Raw genomic sequence first — 13091 nt, 5'->3', positions numbered from 1 at the left:
GAGACACCCCTACTACAACCTACACTTTTATGGAGGAGCCAGCCCCTACTACAGCTGGAGGCTGGACAGGAGCAGTGCTGGGACCTCACCGCCTACACTACTATAGAGGAGCCAGCCCCTACTACAGCTGGAGGCTGGACAGGACGGCAGCGCTGGGACCCCACCGCCTACACTACTATAGAGGAGCCAGCCCCTACTACAGCTGGAGGCTGGACAGGAGCAGTGCTGGGACCCCACCGCCTACACTACTATAGAGGAGCCAGCCCCTACTACAGCTGGAGGCTGGACAGGAGCAGTGCTGGGACCCCACCGCCTACACTACTATAGAGGAGCCAGCCCCTTCTACAGCTGGAGGCTGGACAGTAGAGCAGTGCTGGGACCCCACCGCCTACACTACTAGGGAGGAGCCGACCCCTACTACAGCTGGAGGCTGGACAGGAGCGGCGCTGGGACCTCACCGCCTACACTACTAGGGAGGAGCCGACCCCTACTACAGCTGGAAGCTGGATAGGAGCGGCGCTGGGACCTCACCGCCTACACTGCTAGGGAGGAGCCGAACCGTACTACGGCTGGAGGCTGGACAGGACAGCAGTGCTGGGACCTCACCGCCTACACTACTAGGGAGGAGCCGACCCCTACTACAGCTGGAGGCTGGACAGGACAGCAGTGCTGGGACCTCACCGCCTACACTACTAGGGAGGAGCCGACCCCTACTACAGCTGGAGGCTGGACAGGAGCGGCGCTGGGACCTCACCGCCTACACTACTATAGAGGAGCCGACCCCTACTACAGCTGGAGGCTGGACAGGACAGAAGTGCTGGGACCTCACCGCCTACACTACTAGGGAGGAGCCGACCCCTACTACAGCTGGAGGCTGGACAGGACAGCAGTGCTGGGACCTCACCGCCTACACTACTGGGGAGGAGCCGACCCCTACTACAGCTGGAGGCTGGACAGGAGCAGCGCTGGGACCCCACCACCTACACTACTATAGAGGAGCCCACCCCTACTAAAGCTGGAGGCTGGACAGGACAGCAGTGCTGGGACCTCACCGCCTACACTACTATAGAGGAGCCGACCCCTACTACAGCTGGACAGGAGCAGTGCTGGGACCCCACCACCTACACTACTATAGAGGAGCCCACCCCTACTAAAGCTGGAGGCTGGACAGGACAGCAGTGCTGGGACCCCACCGCCTACACTACTAGGGAGGAGCCGACCCCTACTACAGCTGGAGGCTGGACAGGAGCGGCGCTGGGACCTCACCGCCTACACTACTAGGGAGGAGCCGACCCCTACTACAGCTGGAAGCTGGATAGGAGCGGCGCTGGGACCTCACCGCCTACACTGCTAGGGAGGAGCCGAACCGTACTACGGCTGGAGGCTGGACAGGACAGCAGTGCTGGGACCTCACCGCCTACACTACTAGGGAGGAGCCGACCCCTACTACAGCTGGAGGCTGGACAGGACAGCAGTGCTGGGACCTCACCGCCTACACTACTAGGGAGGAGCCGACCCCTACTACAGCTGGAGGCTGGACAGGAGCGGCGCTGGGACCTCACCGCCTACACTACTATAGAGGAGCCGACCCCTACTACAGCTGGAGGCTGGACAGGACAGCAGTGCTGGGACCTCACCGCCTACACTACTAGGGAGGAGCCGACCCCTACTACAGCTGGAGGCTGGACAGGACAGCAGTGCTGGGACCTCACCGCCTACACTACTGGGGAGGAGCCGACCCCTACTACAGCTGGAGGCTGGACAGGAGCAGTGCTGGGACCCCACCACCTACACTACTATAGAGGAGCCCACCCCTACTAAAGCTGGAGGCTGGACAGGACAGCAGTGCTGGGACCTCACCGCCTACACTACTGGTTAGGAGCCGACCCCTTCTACTGCTGGAGGCCGGACAGGACAGCAGTGCTGGGACCCCACCGCCTACACTACTATAGAGGAGCCAGCCCCTACTACTACTGGAGGCTGGACAGGAGCAGTGCTGGGACCCCACCACCTACACTACTATAGAGGAGCCGACCCCTACTAAAGCTGGAGGCTGGACAGGACAGCAGTGCTGGGACCTCACCGCCTACACTACTATAGAGGAGCCGACCCCTACTACAGCTGGAGGCTGGACAGGAGCGGCGCTGGGACCCCACCACCTACACTACTATAGAGGAGCCGACCCCTACTAAAGCTGGAGGCTGGACAGGACAGCAGTGCTGGGACCTCACCGCCTACACTACTATAGAGGAGCCGACCCCTACTACAGCTGGAGGCTGGACAGGAGCAGTCCTGGGACCTCACCACCTACACCCCTGGGTAGGAGACACCCCTACTACAACCTACACTTTTATGGAGGAGCCAGCCCCTACTACAGCTGGAGGCTGGACAGGAGCAGTGCTGGGACCTCACCGCCTACACTACTATAGAGGAGCCAGCCCCTACTACAGCTGGAGGCTGGACAGGACGGCAGCGCTGGGACCCCACCGCCTACACTACTATAGAGGAGCCAGCCCCTACTACAGCTGGAGGCTGGACAGGAGCAGTGCTGGGACCCCACTGCCTACACTACTATAGAGGAGCCAGCCCCTACTACAGCTGGAGGCTGGACAGGAGCAGTGCTGGGACCCCACCGCCTACACTACTATAGAGGAGCCAGCCCCTTCTACAGCTGGAGGCTGGACAGTAGAGCAGTGCTGGGACCCCACCGCCTACACTACTAGGGAGGAGCCGACCCCTACTACAGCTGGAGGCTGGACAGGAGCGGCGCTGGGACCTCACCGCCTACACTACTAGGGAGGAGCCGACCCCTACTACAGCTGGAAGCTGGATAGGAGCGGCGCTGGGACCTCACCGCCTACACTGCTAGGGAGGAGCCGAACCGTACTACGGCTGGAGGCTGGACAGGACAGCAGTGCTGGGACCTCACCGCCTACACTACTAGGGAGGAGCCAGCCCCTTCTACAGCTGGAGGCTGGACAGGAGCAGTGCTGGGACCCCACCGCCTACACTACTATAGAGGAGCCGACCCCTACTACAGCTGGAGGCTGGACAGGACAGCAGTGCTGGGACCTCACCGCCTACACTACTAGGGAGGAGCCGAACCCTACTACAGCTGGAGGCTGGACAGGACAGCAGTGCTGGGACCTCACCGCCTACACTACTAGGGAGGAGCCGAACCCTACTACAGCTGGAGGCTGGACAGGACAGCAGTGCTGGGACCTCACCGCCTACACTACTGGGGAGGAGCCCGCCCCTACTACAGCTGGAGGCTGGACAGGAGCAGTGCTGGGACCCCACCACCTACACTACTATAGAGGAGCCCACCCCTACTAAAGCTGGAGGCTGGACAGGACAGCAGTGCTGGGACCTCACCGCCTACACTACTATAGAGGAGCCGACCCCTACTACAGCTGGACACAGCAGTGCTGGGACCTCACCGCCTACACTACTGGTTAGGAGCCGACCCCTTCTACAGCTGGAGGCCGGACAGGACAGCAGTGCTGGGACCCCACCGCCTACACTACTATAGAGGAGCCAGCCCCTACTACTACTGGAGGCTGGACAGGAGCAGTGCTGGGATCTCACCGCCTACACTACTATAGAGGAGCCGACCCCTACTACAGCTGGAGGCTGGACAGGAGCGGCGCTGGGACCCCACCACCTACACTACTATAGAGGAGCCGACCCCTACTAAAGCTGGAGGCTGGACAGGACAGCAGTGCTGGGACCTCACCGCCTACACTACTATAGAGGAGCCGACCCCTACTACAGCTGGAGGCTGGACAGGAGCAGTGCTGGGACCTCACCACCTACACCCCTGGGTAGGAGACACCCCTACTACAACCTACACTTCTATGGAGGAGCCAGCCCCTACTACAGCTGGAGGCTGGACAGGAGCAGTGCTGGGACCTCACCACCTACACTACTATAGAGGAGCCGACCCCTACTACAGCTGGAGGCTGGACAGGAGCAGTGCTGGGACCTCACCGCCTACACTACTATAGAGGAGCCAGCCCCTACTACAGCTGGAGGCTGGACAGGAGCAGTGCTGGGACCCCACCGCCTACACTACTATAGAGGAGCCAGCCCCTTCTACAGCTGGAGGCTGGACAGGAGCAGTGCTGGGACCCCACCGCCTACACTACTATAGAGGAGCCAGCCCCTACTACAGCTGGAGGCTGGACAGGAGCAGTGCTGGGACCCCACCGCCTACACTACTATAGAGGAGCCCGCCCCTACTACAGCTGGAGGCTGGACAGGAGCAGTGCTGGGACCCCACCGCCTACACTACTATAGAGGAGCCCGCCCCTACTACAGCTGGAGGCTGGACAGGAGCAGTGCTGGGACCCCACCGCCTACACTACTATAGAGGAGCCAGCCCCTACTACAGCTGGAGGCTGGACAGGAGCAGTGCTGGGACCCCACCGCCTACACTACTATAGAGGAGCCCGCCCCTACTACAGCTGGAGGCTGGACAGGAGCAGTGCTGGGACCCCACCGCCTACACTACTATAGAGGAGCCAGCCCCTACTACAGCTGGAGGCTGGACAGGAGCAGTGCTGGGACCCCACCGCTTACACTACTATAGAGGAGCCAGCCCCTTCTACAGCTGGAGGCTGGACAGGAGCAGTGCTGGGACCCCACCGCCTACACTACTATAGAGGAGCCCGCCCCTACTACAGCTGGAGGCTGGACAGGAGCAGTGCTGGGAACCCACCGCCTACACTACTATAGAGGAGCCAGCCCCTACTACAGCTGGAGGCTGGACAGGACAGCAGTGCCTGGACCTCACCCCCTACACTACTATAGAGGAGCCCGCCCCTACTACAGCTGGAGGCTGGACAGGAGCAGCACCGCTGGGACCCCACCGCCTACACTACTATAGAGGAGCCAGCCCCTTCTACAGCTGGAGGCTGGACAGGAGCAGTGCTGGGACCTCACCACCTACACTACTATAGAGGAGCCGACCCCTACTACAGCTGGAGGCTGGACAGGAGCAGTGCTGGGACCCCACCGCCTACACTACTATAGAGGAGCCAGCCCCTACTACAGCTGGAGGCTGGACAGGAGCAGTGCTGGGACCTCACCACCTACACCCCTGGATAGGAGACACCCCTACTACAACCTACACTACTATGGAGGAGTCCACCCCTACTACTACTGGAGGCTGGACAGTAGAGCAGCGCTGGGACCTCTCTGTCTACACTACTAGGGATGGAGCCCTCCCCTACTACAACCTACACTAAAATGAAGGAGCCGACCCCTACTACAGCTGGACGATGGATAGGACAGCAGTGCTGGGACCTCACCGCCTACACTACTATAGAGGAGCCGACCCCTACTACAGCTGGAGGCTGGACGGGACAGCAGTGCTGGGACCTCACCACCTACACTACTATAGAGGAGCCAGCCCCTACTACTACTGGAGGCTGGACAGTAGAGCAGTGCTGGGACCTCACCGCCTACACTACTAGGGAGGAGCCAGCCCCTACTACAGCTGGAGGCTGGACAGGAGCAGTGCTGGGACCTCACCACCTACACCCCTGGGTAGGAGACACCCCTACTACAACCTACACTTCTATGGAGGAGCCAGCCCCTACTACAGCTGGAGGCTGGACAGGAGCAGTGCTGGGACCTCACCGCCTACACTACTATAGAGGAGCCAGCCCCTACTACAGCTGGAGGCCGGACAGGACGGCAGCGCTGGGACCCCACCGCCTACACTACTATAGAGGAGCCGACCCCTACTAAAGCTGGAGGCTGGACAGGAGCGGCGCTGGGACCCCACCACCTACACTACTATAGAGGAGCCGACCCCTACTAAAGCTGGAGGCTGGACAGGACAGCAGTGCCTGGACCTCACCGCCTACACTACTGGGGAGGAGCCGACCCCTACTACAGCGGGAGGCTGCACAGGACAGCAGTGCTGAGACCTCACCGCCTACACTTCTATGGAGGAGCCAGCCCCTACTACAGCTGGAGGCTGGACAGGAGCCGCGCTGGGGCCTCACCGCCTACACTACTATGGAGGAGCCCACCCCTACCGCAGCCTACACTACTAGGGAGGATCCCACCCTATTGCAGCGGAGCACTGGATCGTCAGGTGCCGCCACCCACAGTAGTAGGGAGGACCCCACCCCCTACAGTGTCGCTGGCCTGGGGCCGCAGTAGTTCTGGCGACAGCAGGAGCAGTACTGGGCCCACAGCTGCGACCACCCACACTACTAAGAAGGAGCCGCACCCCACACCCTGCAGCTGAAGGTGGCTGCAGAAGAAGCATGGGGCACTCATCTACTACCACACACACACTACTAGCGGGGGGCACTGACCAGGAAGACAGCACTACAGCACCCGCCCCTCCTTTTGACGACCCCACCCCACACACGGCAAATGGAGGCCAGTGAGGCGGCAACAGCCCTGGCTGCTGGAGGAGAGTGAGCAGCCACTCCCCACATCCAACCCCAGCCTGCATCCTGTACCTGGAGGCTCTGGGGGCAGCACCAGGCCCCTCCCTTTATCACAATCAGTAATTACAAAGGCGCATCTTTAGCTACTACAGATCTATCCTCAGTGGCCCAAACCTTGAAAAAAACACGCAAGCCTCACCCTTGACAATGGCAACCCATCAAGAGCATCCTCCAGATTCATCATTGTCCCGTTTTGCGAGTCCTTAATAGCGATTATTAAGGAATCGCTATTAAGGACTTGCAAAACGGGATTCATGTAGAAATCGCAATTTTATTTGCGATTTCTACAGCTTCCTTATTTGCGATTAGTAAAAATAAGGATACGATTCCAAGGGTGCCAGGGGTGTCCAAAGGACACCCTGTAGCACCCCTGAAATGTCAATGTACACTGATGTTGCGCACACACATGCCCAAAGGACGTGTGTGTAACATACAACTTAGAAAAATGCACTAAAGTGCATTTTTCTAAGTTTTCGCTATTTACCATGAAGTCAGACTTCGCGGTAAATAGCGGTAAAAAATAGCGAATTTGCAATTTTTCAAAGGTTCATGAATAGCATTTAAGGAATCTCTAATTGAGATTCCTTAAATACGATCGCAATTTGAGAAATCGCAATTATTTGCGATTTTTCAAATTGCGAGTTCATGACCCATTGATAAATTCCAAATGCCATTTTTGCGGGCGCAAACGGCCGAATATTGCGATTCGCACCGCTTGCGCTCGCAAAAATGCTTGATGAATCTACCTGTAAGGGCTTGATTTAGATCTTGGCGGATGGGTGTGGTGATAAGGACACAATAAACCACCACACAAGGTGTCAACCTTAAGTGTCAAGGTTTATTGGCCACAGTCTTGGCAACAAGTGACAGAAATAGAATATCCCCTCAAGCAGAACCCTTCACTCTACATTCCACATTCCTGAGAGCAAGGATCTAGAATGTGGAATGTAGTGAGACAAGCACATTACCACAATATCTCTCTTGTTTTACGAACAACAAAATACAGAATCATAAACAATTATAAATTGCATGACGTAAAAGGTTTACAGAGAACCCTTTACAAATACTTTTTCATAAGTAAAAACATGATATATCGAATAGAATTTCTAAGATAAAATGGAGAAAATTCTCATACCACATGTTATATTCTCTTTTATTGTTATATTCCTTTAAGAAATATATGTTATGGTCGCATGCCATTGCATGCAACATGTTCATCTTTAAGTGGGTTCCAGGTTCCATGGTGAGAAGTTTGGTTCAAGCTGACTGTTTTATGCTGGACTTCATGATGAGTAGATGGATATCCTGCTGCTAATAAACAAGCATTTTAAACTTTGCATTTGAATAGTTTTTAACATATTTTGGCGACGGAGGAAACTACCACTAAGCAGCAGGAATTATAGTGGTAATGGACCCAGTGTTTTCTACAATTTTCTGCTATTTTTACTGAAATTTCCATTTCTTTAAAACGGGTATGTACAACTTTATTTTGAAGTACTCTGATTGTACCTGCGGCTGAGAGCAACTAACCTGTGTACTGATTGCACCTGCGGCTGTATTTTAATTGATGGATTATTATCATTATTTTTAAAAAAAATGTTTCGAGCGTTTTTATAAGAGAGAGCATCTTTTCACGTTTGAGGAGCGTTTGTGAAACTACATATGTGAAGTATCTAATTCCGAATGCATTTGCGCTTTCAAGTTTTAAATTTTTACATTTGTGGCATCGCTGAGAGTGAATTTAACAAAAGCGTCATTTGAGTTTACTTACAGCAACGTTCTTCGCGCACGCCAGTTCTTTCTCTGCGCATGTATGGTGACGTTAGCCTGCGCAGTGACGGAAGCGTGGTGACGGCTTTTACAAAGGCGCATTGACGAAGGAACGTCACGCTGTCATCACGCACAACACACGCTCAGCGGCCATTTTAATGTCAGTTTCCATAGTGATTTCAAGCATTTCAACACGTTAACGTGTTGTGAAAGGAAGGAAGGAAGCCTTGTGTTATTGCTAATGTTTCAAGTTGTTTTATTATTCGCTCGAAACAACAATATTACGCACACAAGAAGTAAGTCTTGAATTTATATTTTGATATATGCAACATCCAATTTTTTTATGTTAAGGAAACACATTTTATGTCAGCAAGTTTCGTTGATTAGTGGAAGTATTCAACGTGCAGCAAGTATTATTTTAATACAATACAAAGTGTTTTCAAATTATTTTTTATTGCAAAACTTTGTTCAAGAACAACAACATAATTATTTCATTTTACAGTATAATTTATTTTCTGTTTCCATTTTTGACAAGCCAATTTAGACTATCAATATGCAATTTGACCCACCTGCCAAATTCCTTCAGCTTAAGGGTGATCCACCCATGTCTTGGACATGGTGGAAAGAAGAATTTATGACTTATATGAAGGCTATTGATGGGGAAAGAATGGGTTCGGAAAGGAAAAAAAGTATTTTATTACATTGCCTTGGTTCGGAGGGCCAGGTTATTTTTAGATCTTTACCCCAGATAACCTCTCAAACTGAAGGAGGAGGAGACTCGAGAAAAGATTCAAACCTACTGTTAGTATTGCTCTCAACCGATTCAAATTTTACACTAGAAAACAAAAAGAGGATGAATCCTCTGATGACTTTTTAACTTCTTTGAGGTCATTAAGTTTACATTGCAATTTTGGCATGATGACGGATGAAATGATACGTGATCAGATCATTGTGCATGTGAAATGCAAAAATATTCAAGATAAACTGTGGGTAATGGGTGATCCGAATCTAAGTGAAACTATCGTAATAGCCAAATCTCAAGAACAATCTGACTTATGGATGAATACGGTTAGAAACAATTCTGAAAAGAAAAATTCTGAAGAAGAAATTTGTGTTGTTAAATACAAACAAAATATCAAATATGACTTTTCTCAATCTACTCCGAGATATAATTCTTTTAAACCTGTACAAAAAACCAATGAGCCCCCTGGCGGCCATCGCACACCAACGCAACCTCAACATCATCTCCTACGCCGACGACACCCAGCTGATCCTCTCCCTCACCAACGACCCCGCCACCGCCAGAACCAACCTACGTGAAGGGATGAAAGACGTAGCCGAGTGGATGATGAACAGCCGCCTGAAACTGAACTCAGACAAGACGGAAGTTCTCATCCTGGGCTCCTCGCCCTCCGCCTGGGACGAATCCTGGTGGCCCCCCGCCCTGGGCAGCGCACCCAAACCAACAGACCACGCACGCAACCTGGGCTTCATCCTGGACTCCTCCCTCTCCATGACCAGACAAGTCAACGCCGTCTCCTCGTCTTGCTTCAACATCCTACGCATGCTACACAAGATCTTCCGGTGGATCCCCACTGAGACCAGGAAGACGGTCACCCAGGCCCTCGTCACCAGCTGACTGGACTACGGCAACGCCCTCTACGCCGGAACCACCGCCAAGCTCCAGAAGAGACTCCAGCGGATCCAGAACGCCTCAGCAAGACTCATCCTCGACATCCCCCGACACAGCCACATCTCCGGACACCTGAAAGACCTGCACTGGCTGCCGGTCAACAAGAGAATCACCTTCCGTCTCCTCGCCCACGCACACAAAGCCCAACACAACCAAGGCCCAGGATACCTCAACAGCCGCCTCAACTTCTACACCCCCACTCGCCAGCTTCGATCGACCAGCCATGCCCTAGCCGCCGTCCCCCGCATCCGAAGAGCCACCACAGGAGGAAGGTCCTTCTCCTTCCTGGCCGCCAAGACCTGGAACTCCCTCCCGACCCACCTCCGCCTGACCCAAGACCACCTCGCCTTCAGGAAGCAGCTCAAGACCTGGCTGTTCGAGCAGTAGCGCACCCCCCTCCCCCAAGCACCTTGAGACCCTCCGGGTGAGTAGTGCGCTATATAAATGTTTTGATTTATTGATTGAATGATGCGTTTAACTCACAGAGGATGTGTTTCAGATGTGGCAATAGATCTCATTATGCTTCTTTTTCAGGTTGTCCAGCGTTAAAAAGAGAATGTAATTTTTGTAAAGAATCGGTCATTTTAGCAACATGTGCAGAGACAAACGCCCTCAGGTACATAATACGGGTGCGGTTTCAATTTTATCAGATGAATCAGTTAACAATGTTAAGGGAATTGAACATGATACCGAAAGAGGTTTTGTAGTATCCATTGTGAATGATCAAACTATGTCTCATTTTAAATCACCAAATTGTATATTTAAAGTATACGAATGTGAGCTATCACTTATGGTGGATTCAGGTTCTCCATGGACTATTATAACTCAAGAATATTTTAGCAAGACTTTAGCTTATTCGAAAATGTTAAATAATATGGAAAAGTCTGATATTGTTGCAAAGAATTTTTCTGGTGACAAAATTGATATGCTTGGTTTCTTTCAGGTGGAAATTCATTTTAAAAACAGGAAAACTGACATTAAACTGTACATTTCGGTCAAAGGGGTTAATGTTTTATGATGGTTCAATCAATGGAAATTAGGTATTCAGTTAAACCCTCGTGCTAAAGAACCTGTATCATTATGTGACGATAATTTAATGGATACAGTTTCAGCAATTGACTATAATATCTCTAATTGTGAGAAAGGACATGACCTTATCAAATGTTTTAACTCTGTGTTTAGTGAAAAATTGGGTAAACTTAAGAATTATTCACATAATATTGTATTAAAGAGAAACCATATTCCTGTGATTCAAAAGCTTAGGGGTGTTCCAATCAACATCAGAGAGGAACTCAAAGGTATGCTGAAGGAATTATTGGATGAAGGCATTATTGAGCCAATAGATTCATCGGAGTGGGTTTCTCCCATAGTTTTGGTAAGAAAACCAGACCAAAAGTTAAGGTTGTGTGTTGATCTAAGGGCCTTAAATGCCAATATTGTGATTGATTGTCACCCTTTGTCAAACATTAATGAATTAGTTTCGCTTTTAGATGGGGCAAACATTTTCTCTACATTAGATCTCAGGTCTGCGTACCATCAAATCGAATTAACAGAGGCATCTAGGAAGCTTACAGCATTTATAACTCCACAGGGACTGTTTCAGTATATACGTATGCCGTTTGGTTTAGCGTCAGCGGCGTCAGTTTTTCAAAGAACGATGTTTCATATTTTCAGGGACCTTGACATGTATGTCAAGTGCTTTCAGGACGATATTTTGGTGTTTTCAAAGAATTCTGTAGAACATGAGAAACATTTACAAGAGGTATGCAGAAGATTAGAGAGTAGTGGATTAATATTAAAGGCACACAAATGTAAACTTTTTCAGGAGTCAGTAGAGTATTTAGGTCACACACTTTCAGGTGAAGGGGTTGTTCCTAAAAAGTCAAATGTGGACGCTATTGTTAAAGCTCCTGCTCCAGTCAATAGAGATCAGCTTTTGTCTTTTGCGGGTATGTGCGAATACTTTAGCAAGTTTGTGATAAATTTTGCCACAAAAATGGAACCTTTAAGAAAGTTATTAAGGCATGGTGTAGAATACTTATGGACGGATTTACAACAAAAAGCATTTGAAGTAATCAAAAACGATATAATAAATTCACCCACACTTGAACTTTTTAGCATAAACAGGGAGTGTATAATCACAGTTGATGCAAGTTTATATGATCTTGGGGGTGTTTTGTCACAAAGGGTAGGAAATGAAGAATGGAATGTTGCGTTTGCGTCCAGGACACTTAATGAATGTGAGAGAAAATATGCAGTAATAGAAAGGGAATTGCTTGCATGCGTTTGGGCGATTGAACATTTTAGGTTGTATGTGTGGGGTTCAAAATTTATTCTTAGGACTGACCACAAGCCGTTGATTAATATTTTGTCTGTGGGGGGTGGATGGAATTCTACAGCTAGAATTGCCAGACTGTCTTCAAAATTACAAGAGTATAATTTTTCCACAGTATATGTTCCTGGAAAGAAAAATGTTACCGCTGATTGTTTATCACGCCTACCTTGTAGTCAAAGTGAAGTTGGTACTATATATGAAAGTGATTTTTTAGTGACTGTCCAGGGTGTGTTACAAGGCAAATTTCAAGGTATTTCTGAGTTACAGTGGATGGAATGTGTACAAAAAGATGTAAAATGGGAAGAACTTGTGAGTTTTGTAAAAAAATGGATGGCCAAATAAAGATAGGATTAAGTCTGAATTGTTGCCATTCTATAATGTAGGAGAGGAGTTGGAGTTGGAAAATGGTTTTCTGTTCAAGTCAGGGAAATGTATTCCCCCAGAGGGGATGCAGGAGATCATTCTTCAGGTGGCGCATAAAACTCATCCAGGCATTTCTTCCATGAAACGATTAGTTAGATCTTATTTTTGGTGGCCTGGAATGGATAGAATCATTGATAGGTTGGTCAGAGAATGTCAGGAATGCGTATCAAGTGAGAGGATGTTGAAAGTTTTTACACCACCGTTGAAATTGGTAAAGTGGCCATCGGAACCCTGGGAAAAAGTCGCTTTTGATATTTCTGGACCTTTCCATATGTTACCTGAGTCTTTGCGTTTTTCTTTAGTTATTGTCGACTATCATTCCAAATGGCCAGAGGTCAAGTTTGTTCCCAAGGCTACCACTGAAGCAGTTATTTGTTTTTTTAAAGAAATTTTCACTAGG

This window comes from Lissotriton helveticus, chromosome 2_1 (genome assembly GCF_964261635.1).
Source record: "Lissotriton helveticus chromosome 2_1, aLisHel1.1, whole genome shotgun sequence".
NCBI classification, from domain to species: Eukaryota; Metazoa; Chordata; class Amphibia; order Caudata; family Salamandridae; genus Lissotriton; species Lissotriton helveticus.
This window is presented reverse-complemented; position numbering follows the sequence as displayed.